The 21,898-nt window shown below is 46.7% G+C and overlaps 1 protein-coding gene across 3 annotated transcripts in view; it reads left to right on the plus strand.

Annotated features, from left to right (window-relative positions):
• The window catches only part of LOC138580891 (uncharacterized), a 414,120-nt gene that overhangs the window by 236,284 nt on the left and 155,938 nt on the right, over positions 1–21,898 (plus strand). Inside the window, exon 2 of one of the 3 annotated variants that reach the window (XM_069651786.1) lies at positions 2,262–3,610. The exons of 1 other annotated variant lie outside the window; for it this stretch is intronic. The gene's annotated coding sequence lies outside the window, so the exon portion shown is untranslated. The remainder of the gene's footprint in view (positions 1–2,261; positions 3,611–21,898) is intronic. One more of the 3 variants, XM_069651787.1, reaches the window with a different exon arrangement.

The raw sequence follows: 21,898 nt of genomic DNA on the forward strand, positions 1-21,898 counted from the left end.
CACCCTTTACTAGAGTAATGCCCAATCTCTTGTGAAGAATGAGCGACTAGTGAACCAGCCCACAGGAGCAGCCTCGCTAGGTCAACCATCACGGAAGATTCTCAGTAAGTCACACAAGCTTAACTGCACCATAGACTCCAAAGGAGGTGTGGCCGGAGAGAGTGAGAACACCAGATTCAGCAGGCAGGACCGCAATGCGCACCACAAGGCTGCAGCTAGCAGCCCGTCAGAGCAGCCCAGAGAGGGTGCAGGAACAATGGAGAAGAGTCTTCGAAGGCCAACCGGGAGTCCAGTTGAAAAGTCGGGTAAGTGACTACACACTGACCATGCTACGAGAATGAAGGTAAAGTGTCCAGGAAAGCGGACCACCCAGATGTAAAGTCGCATAAATGATTTGTTGAGTGGAGAGCTGACTAGACTCCATGCCCATTCCGAAGAGCACTGCTCGAGACATTCGGGTAGCCGGTGGCTCCACTAGAGAGGGACGCAAGCTTAGGAGAGGGAAAGCAGGAAAAGAAACCCAGAGTGGGAGAAGACTGAGACTCCGAAAGTGAGACGTGGGGAGAGAATTGGATTCTATTAGCCTTTCTTCCTCACTCTGGGGTTCTCTCAGAGTGGGAAGAGACTGTGAGAGACCTATGCTGGAGTACCTGGATAGCATTCCAGCACATAAAGAACTGTCTTTCATGAGCTTGAACTATGTGCAAAGGCCTTTCCTAAAGGGGATAAGTTTGTGTTCAGAAGCCAGCAGCCATCCCTTCCCAGACTAATACTCCCACAAAGTCTTTCTTTATTTTGTTTTCTTTAGGAAGGTGGTAAAAGTGGTTCGGTTAGAGTAGGATAACGGACATAGGACTTGTATACCTTTTAAGACAACCTGACCGGCCCCTTTTTGACTTCTTTTTGTTGGAGAATGGAGTGCTTGTAGACCTAAGGAAAGATTATTTTAAGCTGATGGAGTCCTGATTCTGACCTTCCACACCATATAGCTTGGACATTGCTTGGGTGGTCCAAGTAGGGGCAAGGACTTCTTGGAATAGCTGGTATCCCTACATATTATCCCCACCAAAAATATCGCCGTACATATGGTCGTTTTGTCTCGCCATAGGTGATATTTTTGGGGGGGATTATTTGGGGCAGCAGGGGTTGCGGGGGTGTCCCCCGCATGTTTAATGTAGGGGTTGCGGGGGTGTCCCCCGCAGGGTCCATGACTCAATATCGCATTTTTGTATAGCAATATTTTTGCGGGGATATTAACACATGGAACCGAATAGCTTAAGAGCTTTCATTTGAGTGCTGAATTCGGAAGGCCTTCTGGAGAGAACTCTGCTGTTAACCCATTCCTGACAATGTGTACATTAGAAACATCCTCATAGTTTCGAAGGAACCCTATATTCTGTAGGCGTTTAGTCCAAACCCTTCACTGAAAAGATGCACAAAAGACATTGTTGAAACACCCTTGTTATCGTGTCAAATGCGTCGTTGCTCAGCCTTACAAAAGTAGACCTTAAAATGACCTTTTGGGGGTATAGATTTTCCCATAATGCACTATCCAGCATTACAACAGATTGCAGATGCTGAAATATTGCTCTGTGGTTACTAAAATATAGCTGGATTGTCACGAACATGCATTATGCTGACAAAATGGTACTTGCATCACAAGGTCTCCATTGCTGCATTGCCTCCCACTGCTCTATTCTTTCTCCTTCTGAAACTTATGTTTCACAAGTTCACCTGATCTTTGACAAAGGCTTCATAATATAATCAATTTCAGGAATACCTGGTGATTTAGCTTCCTTGGATGATACTTTCCAGTTGCTTAACTGGATGAGCAGTTCCTTATCTGAGAACTGTAACTCCTTTTTGCTTTTCTTTCTTGTCTGACATTTGCTTGTTCCTTGAGGGAGCGGGGGGGGGGGGCAGAAACCTTGGTCTGTGCCAAAATCCCTGCAGTACTTACCATGTTTCTGTACTGCTGGTCTTCTGCTTGTAGCTGGACCAATCCTGTGGTTCTTGCCCAAATCTGGATAACGCATCACTGGCATGAAGCTGAATTGTATTGGTGGCCTTAACTGACTGTCCTTTGCAAGTCAGTTGTTCATTGTTGCATAACCATAAATGTAGTAATTTAACTAACCACAAATTCTCATCCACTATTTAAAATCAAACTTGGAATGTCTTCATGATTTTTGTTTAGAGCAGCTTTTTCTTAACAACAAGTCAGTATTGGATATTTACAGTACATTTCTCTTGTTCTACAGGAGGCAACGAAAGACAAGGTGTATAAAGAAGAAACATTGCAAATTCCTTAACTGACCACAAGTAGCTCTTTGAAAGTGAACTGGTATGTCACAGCAGAAATTCCCGTTCATGTACAGTGTGGAAAAACCTTTTATCTGAAGGTTTAACTCTTAAAATCCCATTTTCCTGCACACAGTGTGCAAAACATTTTATTCTGTAGAGACAAGCGTTCAACTGTAAAGATGCTCTTACACTGCACTATGTGTCAAATGGGTTTCAATTATAAGTCTCAACTAAAGAGGCACCTCCTTATTCACACTGACCTGAAACCTTTTGCCTGTTCACAGTGCGGTAATGGCTTTAATAAGAAGTCAAATCTTAAAAGGCACTTAAGGAGCCACAAAGGAGTTGCTGATACCAGAAGACAGAGACGCTTTTCCTGCACTGAGTGTGGAAAGGCATTCCACTATGCGTCGTTACTGAAACTGCATCATAGAACTCACACAGGAGAAAGACCCTTTACCTGCCCTCATTGTGAGAAACGTTTTAGTCAGAAGGGGAATTTCCAAAGGCACCAGAAAATTCATGAAGACCCGAGGAGTGAACCATGTGCGAGCACTGAATGAAAGCGCTCGAATGAGACTTTGGAGCTTAAACGGCAACTGATCCAACCTACCAAGAGAAACCGCTGGAAACCCACACTAAACCATATTCCTATTCTGAGTGCAAGAAACGCTTTCTTTCTACGTCAGATCTTCAAATGCACCAAAGTGTCCACACTGGAGCCAAACCCTACATTTGCCCACAGTGTGACAACAACTTCACTCAGGCGATTCATCTGAAAAGGCACCAGAGTAGCCACACCAGAAAGAAGCTTTTTTCCTGCTCCTTCTGTAAAAAGCGCTTTAATCGGAAGGAGAGCTTTCAGATTCACCAGCGACTACATGAAGCGGGAACCACAAAGATGCCTAAACAGAGTTGATTTTCTTGTGCACAGTGCTGGCAGGGTTTTAGTATAAGGGAAGATCTTCTATGTCACCAGAAAGTCCACACCAAGTGTCGTATCTGCACAGTGTGTAAGAAGAGTTTTGCTTTATGGTCTTATCTTCTAAAGCACAAGAAAATTCACACTCGTCCTCACGAACAAGTATTCCGTAAATCTGAGAGAGAGAGGGGTGTGGCAGAAGATCTGCATTGCAAGTCAGCACAGAATGTAAAGGAGAATATTGCAAGAGAAATTGGAGACCAGGATGAATGTGTGCAGAGAGACATGGGGAGTAACTTACACAGGAGGAAGCAAAGATGCTCTCTGCAGACAATCCTTCCTACCAAAGTATATACTCCGAGTGATCCTCCCACAACTAGTGAGGTATTCGAAGTGCTTGCTGTCATTTTTATAGCTGACTGATCCTCGCACAACTAGTGAGGTATTCGAAGTGCTTGCTGTCATTTTTATAGCTGACTGATCCTCGCACAACTAGTGAGGTATTGGAAGTGCTTGCTATCAGTTTTCAGCCGAGTGATCCTCCCACAAGTAGTGAGTTATTGGAAGTGCCTGCTGTCGATTTTCAGCCACCTATCATAAAACCAATAACATGTATCTTTAGGTCTCCTACGACCATCCATCCTTCACCATCACCTCTGCCAACAATGCTGGGGAATGGGACTACTGAAGGACCTACCTGTGCACCTGCATTTATCCCACTATCGCCACCAGCGTCGCCTCTATTTCCAGCACCGTCGCATTCCAATTACAAAGTGAATGTGGTCTGAACATTTCCTTTTGGAACCAATATACAACAGCAATGTATTTTACTCGTCATAAGAACTTGCTTGAATATTTCAATTCTATGTTTCTCCTAATTCAGAGGAGTAAATCGGCCATAATCCTCCAAACAAGATATACTTGCCTTTTCCATACGAGTACCTAAAACATGAACTCCTACCGCTTCCGCAGTGAGCTGAAACAGGAGTACAGTTACAAGCAAAGTCCCTTTCTCATTTTCTTTAGAGGAGAACACCAATTACAATTATTATGGGGCCTATAACAAAACAGTCTCAGGCATTCGTAACATTGAGCCTTGATGTGGCAGCTGTGAGCACAGAAGGTGTGTGTACATTTTGGAAGCATGGGTTTGCAAGTCCAATCTTCCCTCCTGGGGTTTTAGAAGCATGGGTTGGCTTCCATAAGGTAAAGGTTGCTGCTGTTTATCCCTGTTCGGTAAATGGTCCGACAGTTTTGTGTAAATGCAATTACTTATGGGTACTCTGCAAGGTTTCTATTTTCCTATAATATCTCCCTCCCTCTCACCAAGCTAATTTTTGTTGGAAAGTATAAAGTACCTCCCATTCACTTGTTCGAGAAGTTACTAAACGGCCATTAACGCAGGCAGAAGCCAAGAGGCATCTCATTAACATAGGCCGAAGCCAATTTGAGGAATGCGAAGTTTTGGAGAAGGCTGCATGTTGCTTGATGTTATTTTGATTTGATTATTCAAAAGTAGGACAACTTGTGTGCACTCGAATACACATTGTAATATTTATGATTAATATGTTGTCATTAAACATTATGATATTACTCCAATGGGTACTTTTTCTCTGCCAACCATTCTATTCTGAAATGCAGGTGAAGAGGTGTGGCAACTGTTGGCAGAAGGGCTAAGCTATTTAAAGGCTGGGTACACACTCTACATTAGAAGGACACATTTAAAAAAAATGTGTTGTAAAATGTATGAAGTACATCCCGAACAAGTCCGATTTACAACTAAGCTATGACTTAGTTCTATGCAGTGGCTTTTAACTGATTTCCTGCAAAGTATGTGTTTCACACTATTTAATTTCAAACTACAAATCAGTTCCCAGTGCCAGACTGTTCATACTTTCTCGGATATCCAAGTCATGGTGGATTCTAGGTCGAGGAGAGCCACCTTGGTAGGTAGGTGTTTACACTTTAGCTGACCTCCTTCAGGCTTGCCTGGGAGCTCCATTTTTCCTGGAGCTTGTTCGTTTTCAGGTTTGATTCGCCATTCCTGTTATCAAGTTTTGTTGTGCTATCGAGGCGTGTTCCAGTTTTCTCTCGCTAGGACATTGTTCATGTTTATGCGGTCATAGCATTACTGGGTTTTCATGGGGGTCGTCATGCGTGTCTGTGACTTTTTACGGTATGTTGGTATTGTGGTGTTGGGTTGCTTGGCATGCATAGGTCGGGGAGTATTGTTTTTGGTCGTAATTGGTTTGTGTGCTGGCCACTCGTTGATTGTGCAAGAAATAATTGGTAGTGTGGTGGATTTTCTCCTTGTGTACATTATTAGGGAGGGAGATGTGTTGTAATGGCATCTGGGTGTGGCTGCAGGATGGTGAGGTCACATGAAACCTGGAGTGTTGGTGGCGCAGGGTTGTAGGGGTTTCTACATTGACAGCTGGAGTTGCTGGGGTGGATGTTCCAATACTTTGTCATCTAACTTACCTGTGCTCAAAGTCAGGAATAAACTTACCACCTGACTCCAGCGTGGTGTGTGATTCTGAGAACCCCATTAATTCAGTGTGCGCACACATTACACTGCAGTCCTCACCCCTCCTTTCCACATAGCCATTGCACACAGGCAGCCAGCAGCTATAACGCACACTCTGCATGTTGCCAGCCCCAATGTACATGCTGTGTATTAATCACCCACTCACACCGGCACACCCTGCCTGCATTGCCAACTGCCCCTGTACTCCACTGCACACCTGAGAGGGGGCGGCTGTATTGATTGGGTGGTGTAGGTAGTATGAACCGACCCCTGCTCTCTGCAGTTTGTGCTGCTGTTCGAGTCCTCTGTGCGCTTTATAGTAACCAAGATATAACCACGGCAATAACATCCCGTGTGAAATGACACCGTTAACGCGTAATAGTTGGCTGTTTGTTTCACTGCCTTTAATATACAGTTGGATTACTGTTTCTGTCCACATATGCTGATCATCTTTAGATACGGGTATTTGGTGATATTTAACTCTCCTTTTCTCATTTTCTCATTTTGGTCACCCCCTCCCAACACTCCCTATGTCCCATCAACCGACTCTAATAGCGCCACAGTGTAGTGCATTTGCAACATGTAATTATCTCTATGAAATGCAGACCACTAGGTAACGTTTGAGGTTGGCCTGACAGTCTGTAGCCTTTTGTGTCCATGCACCACACCTGCTGAGACCCCCACATTTGCGTACTTAAAGACCTAATGCAGTTGTCACTGGTGCACTTTATTTTTAACCTCTTAAGTGCCAAGGACGAGATAGCTTGTCCTTTTTGGCACTTTGTTTTGTGCGATCCCTGGAAAGCAGGGGTGAGGGTCAGTAGACCACCAGGGATGGCTTGAAAGGGGGGCCGTGATCAGAGTAGTAGTTATGATTTGTTGGGGTGACCATAGGTAACAAATGTTTTTTGTTTCGTTTACCGCTTTTTCTTCGCGAGCATCTGCAACCTTATGTGAGTACTGTTTTTTTTTTAAAAAAAAATATTCTACAGTTGGGCTCTGTTGTCAGTGGGGTGGGTGGGACTGGGGCTGGGGCTGGATTGTTGGCGGTGTGGGCGGGAGTGGGCCGTCTGGGGAGATATTTTGGTGGCCAGGGACAGAACTGCAGTGTCGGCCACAAACTGCCCCCCATCCCAGCATAACATTGGTGCTTCCATGGGAACGGCTGTCTCCCATGTGGGTTGACCGTCCGTAAGCCCAGGCTACACCTCTGGCTGTGCTCCGTTACATATGTCCCTTCTGGGGAGGAATGGGGATTTGGCCTGCGCTCCCTGGAACTGCCGCTGGACTTGGGGACGGTTGACCCACATGGGAGACAAGGCATCCAAGGCCAAAAGCATCACCTCCGACCATCCTGGAGTTCTGGCCGGGCTGCATTACAACTTTTCTCCTTCGAGAAGGTATTGGCACGCTGCTGAGACTCCCGGGTGGGGAAAAGCTGTAACACAGGCCAGCAAGAACTCCAGGATGGTTGGAGGTGATGTGCCCGGCTGTGAACATTAGTTTCCCATGTGGGTGTACCGTCCCCAAACACAGCGGCAGCGCCAGGGAGCCCCTGTAGTGTCCCCTTCCATCTCCAGGAGGAAATTCTGTAACACAGCCCAGCCAGCACTCCAGGATGGGCGGAGGTGAAGTCCATGGCCTTGGTGGGCTGTCTCCCATATGCGGCGACCATCCCCAAGTGCAGCGGATGTCCCAGGGAGCTCCGGCAGGCAGACCATCCAACTTAAGGCGATTTTGCGATTTGCAAAAAAATCGCAAAATGTTCCTTTTCCTGCAATGAGCGCTATAAATCATTAAATGAGCGCGAAAAAGACAGGTTGGCTTAATTTGTCTTTTTTCACGCTCATTTAATGAATTCGAGCTAACACAGCAGGCTGCCGAATGCAGCAGCTTGAGGGTTAACACCTACGGCTATGTGCTGCATGTGCTCACGTTGCAGGCCCGGGATTGGAGGAGGGTCACGCTGGGCGATGCCCAGGCACCTTCCAGGCCCATTACTGGAGTGTCTGCCCTGCCGTGCCGAGCTGACAGTTGGTGACACATGTAGCCAAGTAAGCACTGGCCTGTCCACCCATCTGCCCCCAAGGCAAGAGCACCCAAACAGGCCAGTAAGGTGTTTTCATTACACCTTCCTGTGCCGTTTACTTTACGCTCGTAGCTGTAGCTATGAGCGTCAGAAAGCACAAACTTTATGCTTTCTGACGCGAGCGTCTACAATTGGTATTATGCAGCCCAGCCTTGGCTGTGATACCAATGGTAAAGCAATTTGAAACAAAATAGTTGCATCACAATAATCTCAATAGGTAGACAATAATTGAGAGTATGTATGAAGATCCAAAACAGAAAGGGAAGAATAATGAAATAGAGTAAGAGGGAGGAACGGGGGTGGGGGGGTGTAGCCAGAGAAAAGAACGTATAAATAAAGCAAACCATTAGTTATAATTACTAATTTTGGTATACCTTACATTGTTTGTATAGACATGCACAACCACTACTATATTTTAAAACACAATCATTATTGCTGTTCAAAAGTGTTATTTTTGTACTATGTCGCATTAGCAACAACCATGGTAAATAAAATGCTTTGCATTAGTAACTGCTGGGCTTTTGTCAAGTGTGCAGCGACAGGTCCTGTTTGTGTCATGTCCTGTTCTGCCACAGCTGTGTAGGTTAGTGCAGTCAATGTAATCCAAAATGTCAAAGAGGGCTGGGTTAGTTCCAATATGCCCAATGGTTGTTGCACCACTGACTGGGGGTAAAAAGGGCTAGCTAGTACACGTGGCACTGATTTGCACTGTTACGCCAGCTTGCCACCTTCATGTGCTCCCAAGGGCCATGTGTCTGTACCTCCCCACGCACCCATGTGCATAATGTTCTCCATGCCCTTTCCCTTCCATTAAACTCCTCTGTTGCTTCCATGTGTCTGCAATGCAAGCATATCATTTCATTTTTCACCTCTAACGTTCCTGTTTCAATGTGCAATACTCTTTAATGTTCAAGTTCTCGGTTTTAGGCTAAAAAAGATGTCAAATTATGTATTTTTGAACAAAAAAAAATGCTGCACAAAATGCAGTTGTGTGCCGCAATTTTTTCTTTTTTTGTGCCGCAAAATTTTCCATTTAATGCTGCTATATTCTGGAGGGTCTGGGCAGGGTCCCCACCACTTACCCAAGGGTAATTCTGTAACGCAGCCGAGCCAGAGCTCCACGATCTGTCGTGGGTGATGTCCCTGGCCTTGGGTGGCTGTCTCCCACGTGGGTCGACCGTCCCCATGTCCAATGGCAGTTCCGCCAGGTTTCCCATTCTACCCCGGAGGGAAAGGCTGTAACGCAGCCCAGCCAGCGCTCCAGGCTGGGCTTGGGGATGGTTGACCCACATGGGAGACGGGTGCCCAAGCTAGGTACGTGATCCCCAACCATCCTGGTATTCTGGCTGGCCTGCGTTACAGCTTCTCCCCCTGGAAAAAGACAGGGAATGTCCCGGGCCTCCCGGAAACCACCGCCGGGCTTGTGGACGTTCAGCCCACATGGGAGTCAGCCGCCCAAGGCCAGGGACATTATCTCAGACTTTCCTGGAGCGCTAGCTAGGCAGCGTTAGAGAATTTCTTCCCACTCCAGGATGGTCAGGGGTGATGTCCCTGGCCTTGGGCGGCTGTCTCCCATGTGGTTTGACCCCCCCCCCCCCAAGCCCAGCAGCTGTTCCAGTTAGCCCCAACAGGGTTCCGAACCTTTCCCAGAGGGAGAAGCTGTAACGCAACCCAGCCAGCGCTTCAGGATGGTTGGGGGTAATGTCCCTGGCCTTGGGCGGCTGTCTCCCATGTGGGTTGACCATCCCCAAGTGAAGTGCAGCAGCAGTCACAGGGAGCCCCGGCAGGGTCCCCCTCCCTTCCCAGAGTTAAATTCTGTAACACATCCCAACCAGATCGCCAGGATGGTCAGGGGTGATGTCCCTGGCCTTGGGCACCTGTCTCACATGTAGGTCGGCAATCCCAGCAGCGGTTTCAGGGAGCCCCGGAAGGGTCCCCAACCTTTCCCGGAGGGAGAAGCTGTAACGCAGCCCAGCCAGAGCTCCAGGCTGGGTTTGGGGATGGTCGACCCACATGTGTGACGGGTGCCCAAGGCCTGGGAAATCACCCCGACCATCCTTGAGCTCTGGCTGGGTTGCATTACACTACCTTCCTCCGGGAAAGGACGGGGAGCCTGCCAAAGTTCCCTGAAACCACTGGTGGACGGTCAACCAACATGAAAGACAACCACCCAAGGCCAGGGACATCACCCCCCGACCATCCTGGAGCTCTGGCTAGGCAGCATTACAGGAATTCCCTCTGGGACACTGGGACAGGTCGGGGACCCTGCCGGGGCGCTCTGGAACTGCTGCTGGGCTTGGGGATTGCTGACCCACATGTGAGACAGGTGCCCAAGGCCAGGGACATTACCCCCGACTATCCTGGAGCTATAGCTGGCCTGCGCTGCAGCTTCTCCCTCCGGGAAAGGTTGGGGACTCTGCTGGTTCTCTCTGGGACTGCCATAGAACTTGTGGACGGTTGACACTTTTTCTTTTCCACCCAGGTAGGTGCACCCACACATGTGAGGTACTATTTTCATTGGGACACCTGTGGGAACACGGGAAGGTAGTACATGTTGTGTTGACTGCGTTATTCGGTAGGTGGGCAGAGGGGAATGTCTGAACATTTCTTTTTCTTTTTTTTGCCAAATTACGAATTTTGCCGGGGATGGTGGGTAATAAATTGTGGGGTGATTTGCGCAAGTCACAGACCACTGTGGATTCCCACGCGTGTATTCTTTTTGGATATGCATGGGGTTCCATGTTTTGATTGGTGGCTTCGACATCCTAGGCCCAAATCTGTAGGTTGGCTCCCCAAACCCTTTTGGGGGTTACCAGTGTTTAGCGTTTTCCCTTTGCGCACAGGTAGGTGCAACTCCACACGTGAGGTACTGTTTTCGTCGGGACACTTGTGGGAAGGTAGGACATGTTGTGTTGGCGGCGTGTTTGTCTGAAAATTGAGGGGGTTTTTTCCCCCCATATTTCAGACTTTGCCAGGGATTGTGGGTAGTAAATTCTGGGGCGATTCGCGCAAGTCAGACCTCTGTGGATTCCCACTGCTGTTTTCTCTAAGGAAATGCATGGGGTTCCCTGTTTTCCTTAGTGGCTTTGACACTGTAGGCCCAAATCTGCAGGTTGTCCACAAGTGCAAAATTCCTCAATCTGGTTTGCCAAAAGACTGTGGGTTACCATTGGTTTAGCCTTTTCCCTTTGCACCCAGACAGGCCCACCCACACATGTGAGGTACCGTTTTCATCTGGACACCTGTGGGAACGCAGGAAGGTTCGGCATTTGTTGTGTTTGCGTGGTTTTCATAACGGTTTGACACATTTGCAGCTGCACTTTCGATTTCCCAAATGTGAGCGACATATAGTCGCTGCTTTAGGCACTATACACTTTTGTAACCTGCACAAGTCACCTACCCTTCAAAAGGTCTGCCTGTGTTCTTTCAAAAAATGTATGCATGCCCTTCCTCACCACATTTGTTTTCTTTACTTACACATGCTAAGTACGTCTGTTTAGGCCGTAAGCCTAAAAACCTCTGTACTGGCTCAGTTTTTGGCTTGTGGTATTGCTTGTTTTGTGAAACATTACAAAATATGTGTGATTTCCTAACTGGAAGAGTTGGGGGAATGTAGCTGAGCATTGCTTTTGTTAAAATTCATAGAAGCCATTGCCTTATCAGGCCAACCATGTCCACCACGTACTTTTTAAAATTTTTTTTTATTTTCCCAATTTTTTCCCATATGGAATTTGTCCCTAAATAGTTGTTGCCTGACCTGGGCAAATCACCTCTTCCTAAACTTGGAATTTTGTCTACTTTTCTGAAATGTATGCCTTTCTGTCCTCCCATTCAGCTTTCCTACCCTTCTCTTCTGTTCCGTCAATGCATGTCCTATTGGGGGGAAAAAAAGGCCAAAATCGCCTACCTCTCACAAAACGGCTGGTAACAATATCAAAATATGTTTCTTTGGTTTCCACTCAACCTGTTCTTGAAAGCGTGGAAAATGGCAAATTCAGCACAGCAAACCGTTTGTTCCTAGCTCTTACAAGGAAAAAACCACAGGCTTCTTTGTACATCGTTTTATTGTTTTTTTTTCTGAAAAACCCCAAATTGTCTCCCTTTTTGGTTTTTTTCTCTCACCCCCTACAGCAAACTAGGATTTGGCTGAGATATCGCATGTAACAAAACTGTCGTGACCCTTGCCCATGGCCCTCACTGGCAAGTCAGCCTTCCAGTTAGGGTCAGATCAAAGGCTTTAAAACCTCATCCAAGACTCTCTTGGAGTCAGTCCTGGGGCCTTTGGCGCCAGGCTCATAACCATCATGAAGACCAACATTACAATGGGACTATTTACTTGGGACTATTTAACTTCGGGGGGGGTTCTGCCAACATGGAGGCACACACATAGCTCAGTTACAAGGAACTGAGCTATGCGGTCTAGTCTTTTGGCTGTGGCAGGCCTGGGACTACTTTACCTGGACTACTTTACCTCAGACTATTTAAACCACACCCAAACAGCAGAACATGCTTTGCTTTATTCTGCTGTGGGCAGCGGAATGCTCACTGTGTCCAGTTCTTTGATGCTAGCTTACCTGAAACCAAGGACCCGCAGAGAGAGAAGGAACACTACGAAACTTACCTGGAACAGTATCCTGTCTTCAATCCATCGTCTGCTTCATTTCCACTCGCCTGAAGGTACGAACTGCATCATCAGGCACCGCATGCATCCTGGAATACCATAACCTGGAAAGAGGAGAAAGAAAGACAGCATTAGTAAGCGTTTAATCACGTTTCCTCCTGAATGAAGAAAGCCACACAATTCTCACCTGGGTAGTCATCCCCTGGTCAGTATCATTGCTGGAACATTACGGCACTCGGCGAGGAACATCGCAACCTGCAAGGAGAGAAAATACACAGGTTAGCAATATAAAAGACAAAACGGCACAGCGCATCGCGCATTACTCACCGGACAGCATCGCGCACACCACGCTTTCGCCTACCGGCCCATGCTAATCTTCAAACTGCATGACAACACCAAAATACCTTTCCATACCTAAAATGAAAGAAGCAAGACCTTATTATTCGAACTAAGAGGAACATAAGAACTGCATATAAAGACTGTAAATCAGCAAACCTACGGGGTTGCAGCAGGCTTGGATTCCCAAAGGGGGGCTTGCACCAGTGAAGTAACTTGGTTGCAGCTCGCCGCCCACATCTACGTGCCCCTGCCACGAGGAGCAGGACAGAGAATCCACCTTTTACAATATTAATACCCATCTTTAACCAGAGGCCTTACCAAGGGACCAGGAGAGGGTTCCAGTTTTCGCTGGTGGCTAGCGTAGTTGGGGTACAGTTCCTCTGGATGTAAGAGATGGCTAGACAATATAGTTGACAGCTTAGTGGATATACTTGTGGTTAACAGTTGCCAAAGGGATTGTTGCACCATGCATGCTTCAAGCTAATGGGAGGACATGGTAGGAGGTGGGCCAGTTCAGTGGGGGCAGTGATTGCTGTGCCCCCTGTCTCCGCACCTACTTTCTGTCACTGCTGGTTGACTGCTGCTTGGTTCCTGCTCCCCCTGCTGATACCTGCAGTCGTCTGGAGCTGCATCTGTGGGAGTTGCCCTTTGCCTGGCGACCCTTAGCTGCTGAGGCCACTGTATAGTAGTAGTTGTACGACAATACTTAACTGAGATTTTCATTGTTTTGAGTGTATTCAAAGGCCAAATAATGGTATATATGTATACATCTTCGGTCTACCTTTTAATTATTGGGGTGCTTGTTGGGACTGATTTTCTATACTCTGGCCTGGTGGACAACCTGTAGTGTGACGGGGACAACTCTGGGGAGCTGTAGCCAAATCAGTTCAAGGTAGCAAGGCGATTGGTCTAGGCTGTTTCAGGAGGTGATGGGCGTGTAAGGGGTCCACAATGAGTACACACACTGCAGCAGTCAAAGATTACACTTAGACAATGAGGTATAAAAATACAACTTTTATTATGGCCAAAACACACAATGAAAAATGACTACAAACAGGTAGTATTCAAATTTGATACATCTACGCTATTACTGGTATGGGGCAACATGCATATTAAACCCCTGAAATGAAAGGTACAGCTAACTACTAGCACTACCAGTCCACAGAGAATCAACCCTAACTTCAGAAGTCCAACCCTAAATTGTCTGGGGCCTTGTACCCAAAGGTTCAGCAAAGGTTTCACACAGTATGTGAAGCTGGAAAAAATGAAGGTAGGGTCTCTGGGGTCCAGTGAACAGTTCCAAGTGTCAGGGGACGAGTTAAACTAACCAGCAAACGTGTTTCCAACTTTAGGAGTGCTTGTGTGAACAAGCAATGGCAAAGCCGGAGTGTTAGAAAAGTTTGATGAAAGTTAGCAAACTTTTAAAGGGAGTTTGGGGAGCAGGTAAGTAATGCTGTAACTTGCCCCCGTGTTCCGATTCTTCATGAGACTTGGCAGTTCGTTTGAAAAACGTCTGAGGTCGCTTTTCCCAATGTCGTCCTCTGCACTTGATCCCCAGGGGTTGCAGGTTTGAGCAGATCTACGGTCGGTGTCTGATGCTGGTGCAAGGACTCTCAGTGGAAGAATGCATCAAAACTTGATGCAGGGCCACTCTCAGGACAGGAATGGACGCAGTTAAGCACTTTCGGATGACGGCCACTGATGCATGCTGACACAAAGGGACTCCCCTATCAGTCAGGCTTTCCCTCCTACCTCTAGTCCCCTTGATGCTAAGACCAGAGTTAAGGCTTGTTGCACATGCTGAGGATACCCAAAGATCCAGGCCTCAACTGTGTACGGTGACTTCTGCAGCATGGTAGCCCAAACTCCGAGCTGGTCAGCCACACGGCGGTCCTGGGCCCTCCCGAAGGCTCTTCTTCGTAGGACTCGGAGCTGATGTAGAGAACCGATGTTCCCTCCACTCGAAGGGTCATAGCTCCTTCGCAGGACGACTGGAGATCTTCCACGGGACAGGGCTCTACCAGGGCAGCAGCAGAAGCTGGCAACCCAGCCTTATTCCAATGGGTCCAGGGTCTCCTCGCAAGTCATATACCTGGACAGGAGTCTTGGCTCCTTCGGTTTCTTCCAGCAGCCTATTGAGTGCATTCAGGACCACTTGCGGCAAAACTCATTCATTCCACCCAGACACATTGACACCAGTATGTGGATTGTGTGAAAAACCAGAGTGTGTTTCACAACCCAGTCCCCGGAGATCCCATACTTGGGTGGCCAGGGAAAAGCCATCACTTTTGGATCCCTATCCTGGAGGTAGACAAGTGAGGGAGGATCACCTGGGTAGGGGCTCCTCCGGGACAGGGGGAGAGGCAACCAATGGGGAGACAAAGTATCCCCCTTTTTCCACAGCCCAACTAACCCCCTATCTCTGATTATTTTTTTGGGAAACTACAACTCCCATAATTACTCCCTACTTTGTCTTGACGGAAGAACTGCACCAAGGAACATGAGGAATGGGGTCAGAAGGATTTACCTCCCCTGACTTGCATTGGCCCTGTCCCTGTAATGAGGCCAAGCAGAGTCAGGCACGTAGTTCTAATGATGTGCACCTGCCACTTACTCCCTGTGAAAATAAAAGGTGGTGCGCACAGTAAACTCTGAGCAAGGCTGGGTACGAGAAGGAACAGCTCTTCCTAGGCTAAGGCGAACTAGGCTGTTGGGGTTAAAAGGGCCACGGGCTGTTCAACAATTGAGCGCATGGATAAAAAGCCAAGAATGCAAAGAAGGTAAAGGAAAAGTACAGGACAAAAACGCTGCCAAAGGCGCTATGTAGCGCTCCAGCCACTAACCCCACGATGACGTTGGAAGCTTGAGTGGGGGGGGGGGGGGAGTCCTGGTGAGTACCTGCACTTCCTTTTTTCTCCATTTAAAGCACCGCCTATTATGCATAGATTCATTGTTTGATGATCTTGGATTTCACTGTTGGAATTAACTTTAACCTCTTAAATGCCGGCCAAGGACGAGGTATCTCGTCCATGACATCCATGACATTACGTTTAGATAGCTCGTCCTTTTTGGCATTCTGTTTTGTGCAATACAAGGATCGCACAAAACTGTAATCCAACCCCCAGGCTATGTGAGGAGGAGGTTCCTCCTCACGTCCCGGGGGTTGAATTTCTGTCAGTTTCACGTCAGCACGCCTAATGAACTGAAAGTAAATTTCACTGAGGCAGCCATTTGGGCTGCCGTGGTGAAAACAGAAGGTACGTTTCCTTCTTTTTCTCCCTCTGAGGCACTATTGTGCCGTTTAGATTGAGGGAGGTGTCGTTGGAAAGGGGGAAACTCTTCCCCTTTCCAGCAACACCTTTTTTTTTTTTTTTTTTAAGCCTTGCTGGGCCCGGATCAGGCGCAGAGCGCTTGATCCGCGCCCAGCAATGCCACTAGACCACCAGGGATCTGTTTGACGTGGGGGGGCTGCTTACAGTAAGCAGCCATCTCCTCCCCTCCCCTTTCCCCCCCAAGGCATGAGGGCACAAGTTTTGGTGCCCCTGGGGGCAGATGGGTGTCCATCTGCCCCTAGTGGGAGAAAAGTTTTGGGTGGGGGAGATCATGGAGGGTTGGAGGGGGGGAGACACTAGACCACCAGGATGGCCATGCCTTGAAAGCGGTGGTGGCCTTCTCCCCACCCCCACCCTAAGTGGATGGTGGCACCTCATCTAGCCCACCCTGGGGGCAGATTTCTTCCCCTAGGAGGGTGTACATGAGATTCCCCCATCCATTTGGCATGGGGTAGAGGCCACCGTAAATATTGGCACAAGCCCCCCCTCCTCCCCCAAAGTCTGGGCAGTACATTTTCCACCCCCTGCCCCCTGGGGACAGGTGGGCACACACATATGCCCATCTGCCCCTAGGAAAGGGGCAAAAATAGAAATGACTTGTTATGGGTGGTTGTGGGGGGCCACTAACCAACCATGGATGTTTGTAGTGGAAAGGGGGGGTTGGCCCTCTTCCCCCCCACCCCAAATGGATGGGGGGCATCTCATGTAGCCCTCCCTGAGGGCAGATGGCTAGTGCAATCTGCCTCTAGGAAGGAGTACATGAGATACCCCCCCATCCATTTGGGGTGGGGAGGAGAGGGCCACCAGAAAACATTAGAATGGCCCCCCAATGCATGGGGCAGTACGTTTTGCCCACACTAATGTGCCCATCTGCCCCTAGGAAAGGGGCAAAACAAAAAGAAAGAGAAAAAATTATAACTTGTTTTGGGTGTTTGTGTAGGTTGTCCACAAGAGCAACATTTCTCAAAATCTGCTCTGCCAAAGACTTGGGGTTACCAGTGGTTTAGCCTTTTCCCTTTGCACCCAGGTTTGGTGCACCCACAAATGTGAGGTACTGTTTTCGTCCGGGACACCTGAGATAACGCGGGAAGGTCCGACATTTGTTGTGTTTGCATGGTTTTCATAACGTTTCAATACATTTGCTGCTGCACATTTCATTTCCCAAATAAGACCTACATTTAGTCGCTCCCTTAGGTACTATACACTTTTGTATCCTGCACAAGTCGCCTACCTTTCAAAAGGCCTGCCTGTGCTAATGTATGCTTGCCCTTCCTCACCACATTTGTTTTTCCTTTTCTACACATGCTAAGCGCATGTGTTTAGGCCCTAAGCATAAAAATCATGTTACAATGGCTCCGTTTTTGGCTTGTGGTATTGCTTGTTTTGTGAAACATTATGAAAAATGTGTGATTTCCGAAGAGTCGGGGGGGGGGGGGGGGGAATGTAGCAGAGCATTGTTTTTCTCAAAGTTCACAGGAGCCATTGCTTTACCGGGCCCACCATGTCCACCACATACACTTTTTTTTTCTGTCATTTTCCGCGATTTTTTCTGCTTTTTTCCCAAACTATGGTATTTTTCCCTACATAGTTGTTGCCTGACCTGCGCAAATCACTTCTTCCTAAACTTGGAATTTTTGTCTAATTTTCAGGAATGTATGTCTTTCTGTCTTCCCATTCAGCTTTCCTACCATTCTTCTCCATTTCGTCCACGCATGTCCTATTGGACAAAAAAGGCCAAAATCGCCTACCTCCCACAAAACGGCAGGTTAGCTCATCAAAATGTTGTTTTTGGTGTCCACTCAACCTGTTCTTCAAAACCTAGAAAATGGCGAATTCAGCACAGCAAACCATTTGTTCCTATCTCTTACCACAGGCTTCTTTGTACATCATTTTATTGCCATTTTCTGAAGAAAAAAAAAACAGATTTTGTTTATTTCCTCTAATCCCCCTACTGCAAACTAGGTGGTGTTACGACCGTCTACATTTGGGGGGAGGGGGGGCAAATTTGGCAGAGATAGCTCATGTAACAAAAAAGGGATTGAATAGCGACATACCGAAATCACCAAAAAAGGCCTTGGCACTTGGGGAGGGGGGGAAGAGAGGGGGCCTATGGCAGGTAAGGGGTTAACAAACTTGCTGCTGGCTTTTTTGTAATGACTGACACTACTCTGTAACATTATCCATCTCTGTTGATTTGCATTGAATGTGATGCCGCTACTCTCTTTAAAATTATCCTTTGCACTAAATGTGCTAATTGTTTTTAACTTTGTTTGATGTCACTTCAACAAAACACTTTATATTTGTCTCGGGAGGATAGCTCAGGGGCAACGTGCTCACCTTGGAAGCAAGACGTTGCGGAGCAACACAGGTTTGATCCCCGGGTCTGTGCTTAGAAACCTCCTGGGTAACTTTTGATTTGTTTTTCTATTTTTTTCTTTTTTTTTTCTTTGAAATGCCTTTCTTTCGAATGACAATTTCTTTGAAAAAAATTCGAAAGTGCCTTCGACATGGGTTAGGGTTGGGGCTTGGGTTAGGGTTGGGGGGTGGGAGGGTGGCGTGGGGAACCACCCCAATATACACTAAAACCTTGAAACGTTACATGGAGCTGTCCAGTGCTGAAATTACAGCACTGAACAGCTCCATGTAACGTTTCAAAGTTTTTGTGTATATTGGCATTTTAACATTATTTTTTTTTTTTTACTTTGAAACGTCGCATGGAGCTGTCCAGTGCTGTCATTTATCCTAATACGTCACTCTACCTCTGACGTTTTGGCGAATCGATGTCACTGGGGAAAAAGACCACCAGAATCTAAAACCCACCCACTATAAACCGGAATTGCTAGTGCAAGGATATGCAAAGCCAACCTCTGCTTTGTCTGCCAGAGGTATTTCCATTTCTGTGATTGAGATATCGAAATTGTCAATCACAGAAATGGAAAATCTTTTTTTGCAGATGATAAGCAACTAGGAAGTGTTTGAAGTTTCATTGACAAATACAGCTTACACGTCAGCTTCTTAAAGGCGTCCTGTACATGTTTTGCTTAGCATGTTACTTTTTAGTTTTGGCTTGCTCCACCTATCAGCCAAAAGTATTGCATTAGAGTACAGATAGAAATGGCATATGAGCAGGGACACAGCGCTTGTAGGTGTTGTATTATTTGCCCAGCCATTGACTGCCCATGCTAATACCTATGGCCCTTCCCACCCAGTTCCTGCCCCTTCCCACCCAAAACACATCCTCATGGGAACTCTTTGAGCTTGATTTAATCAAGCTTTGCCATCAAACCTGGCACTCGGTGTCTAAACCAGGTCTGCCTTGAACCACTAGACGTATAAGCACTATGTGTGCCTTCACTGAAGTCCTGTTAAAAACAAGCATTGGCAACGCCACTACTGCATTCGTTTTTATTTATGGTAACCATCCTAAAAGTTTAAAGCACAAGTTAAGCTGCCTGGGTATTGCAAACCAGTTGCTGTTCCCGGCAGCAATAGTACTGGTAATGCCAAGCTCTGCGAGCCCCATTTTGGAAGGGGAGAGAGTACAAACTTATAAGAGGGGCTGAACTGGTCATATCACTGTCCAGTTAATAGGCAGGAAGGTGAGGCCCATCCTGTTGGTTCTGATATCTGCATTGCTACTATACATATAGTGGGGAAGTAGCATTGCTTCCCAGCAAGAATGTCTTATTTGACTACAGCGGCCCCTTTCGGCAGGCATGCTATATCTTTACAGACACCTCCTGCACAAAATGGCACACCTGTTCTTCGCGGAATCAGATAGTGGCTTCACTTCTCAGTAGGTGTGCTTTATTATTTTGGACTATTAGGTGTTGCTGAAAGCGCTACCTTTCTGCTGAACCCTTAACATTAAAATAAGAGCTACTGGATTTTAAAAGCACCATGCATGTATTTCACTGCAGTCCAGATAAAAACAAGCATTGGCAAAGCCAACCGTTTTTGTTTGTGTATAAGTATTCTGCATTTTCTAGGCACTGTGTTGTAACACCTCATTAGGCTGTGGTGGACCCATCGACCAGGAAGATTGCAGAGAACGAGACGACACAGGTGAGTGAAGATACGGTCATCTTTTATTGATCAAATGTTACAGCATCTCTCATCCCGAGTCCAAGAGTGGTCTTCCTGACAACTGGCACCACCACCCAGGCAAGTCACCTCCCATCAAATCCCCAGGTTTACAACCGCCATTCTTGAAACCTTCAGCAGGTCAATATTCCAACAACTACATGCCAGTGACATCATCACTTGGTCACTCACCACTACACACTGCTATTAGATGCCATGTACTTGAACCATTTTGCACGTTAATACCACTACGGTAGTGCCTAGCAAGTGCTTTTCCCTTGCCTACACCAAAGCCCAAACCCGTGGCGTTGCCAGTGCTTGTTTTTCATTTGAAGCAGCCGATTATACTTTTTTAGCTGGCTCTCCCCAGGCTGAGCTTCTGATGCACGAATGTTGGCGCTACTGTAATGCTATACAAATTGGGCTCTGCGTGCAGAACGAACCTTAACAGTGGAGAGTAAGGAGCACGTTTATAATCCTGTTAAAAATGTTTTCTGTAATAAATTCGAGCATATGGACACTGCTGAAGTCCCAATCGGGAAGGCTTCCTGCTGGGTTAAACATTACCAGACTATTGTGATGAGGTAAATATCTCTGGCAGGGATTTAATACACCCAAATCACATAGAAACAGTTGATATTCTCTGGGTTGAAAGGGTTTTTAAATTGTGTATAGATACTCGTATACCCTTCTTTTTAACCATCACGTTTTCAAATTGGGGTTAACAGCGTGAGCACATTTTAATTCTGCGTTGTTTGTATTTTGCATTTGTATTTATTGTATTTATATAGCGCCTTCATCCATGGCGCTATACAGTTTAACAAGAATACACCAAACATAGAACAGTAGAAGCAAACAATATACATGAATTAGACCAAAAAACAGTATGTAGAAAAATTTGCATACGAGAAGGGGAGGGGGATGGAGAGGGAAGGATGAGGGAGAGAGATTTGGGAGTAAATTACATAGTAGGAAGAGAGGTCATAGGAAGGAAGGGGGAGAGTGAATAGAGTTAAGATGGGGTACTAGAGGGAGAGAGAGATGGAAATAAAGGGAAAGAGAGAATAGGGTGCCAGAGGGGGCGGGAATGAAGGAGGAGTGATTTCAGAAGTGTGTGACAGTAATGGGAAAGGCATATCTTTTCAATATTGCAGGTGTTGTAAGGGTGTCCCTAATTACGCTCACACTAGAATAAAAAAACACCCCTCTAGGGAAATAAGGCCAAAAGTCTATCTTGTAAGGATAACAAGTTTAATCTTATAAAAATGAGGATGGTAGAAAAGGAGTCTGCTACCTGAACGGTCTTCTCCTGTCCCTCATCCATTCCTTTCTCCTGCCACAGTGGTCCCAGGCAGGAGTTTATATAGTTCAATCTTGCTGTAGTAGCATCTCTGGATGCGGGCTATGGCTTCATCCCAATCTGTCCTTCTATACAAGGGATGCTCCAAAGCCTACCTTCCTTCAATGACAGCTTTGTCAGAGAATGCTGCTTTACATTTTGCTAGCTTATTCAAGAATACACCGTAGCTCATGTTTTCCTTCATTTTGCTACCTATGGATATTTTATGTATAAAAACATTTTCCAATCATTCTCTCCATTTTTCACTCATTCTACTCCAGTTTATCTGGGCCCTGTAGGTTACCCCCACCCTTAATATGTCCCATTTCTGCATTTTGTGCA

The sequence above is a fragment of the Ambystoma mexicanum genome, chromosome 3p (genome assembly GCF_040938575.1).
Source record: "Ambystoma mexicanum isolate Mex_15411 chromosome 3p, UKY_AmexF1_1, whole genome shotgun sequence".
In the NCBI taxonomy this organism is placed as follows: domain Eukaryota; kingdom Metazoa; phylum Chordata; class Amphibia; order Caudata; family Ambystomatidae; genus Ambystoma; species Ambystoma mexicanum.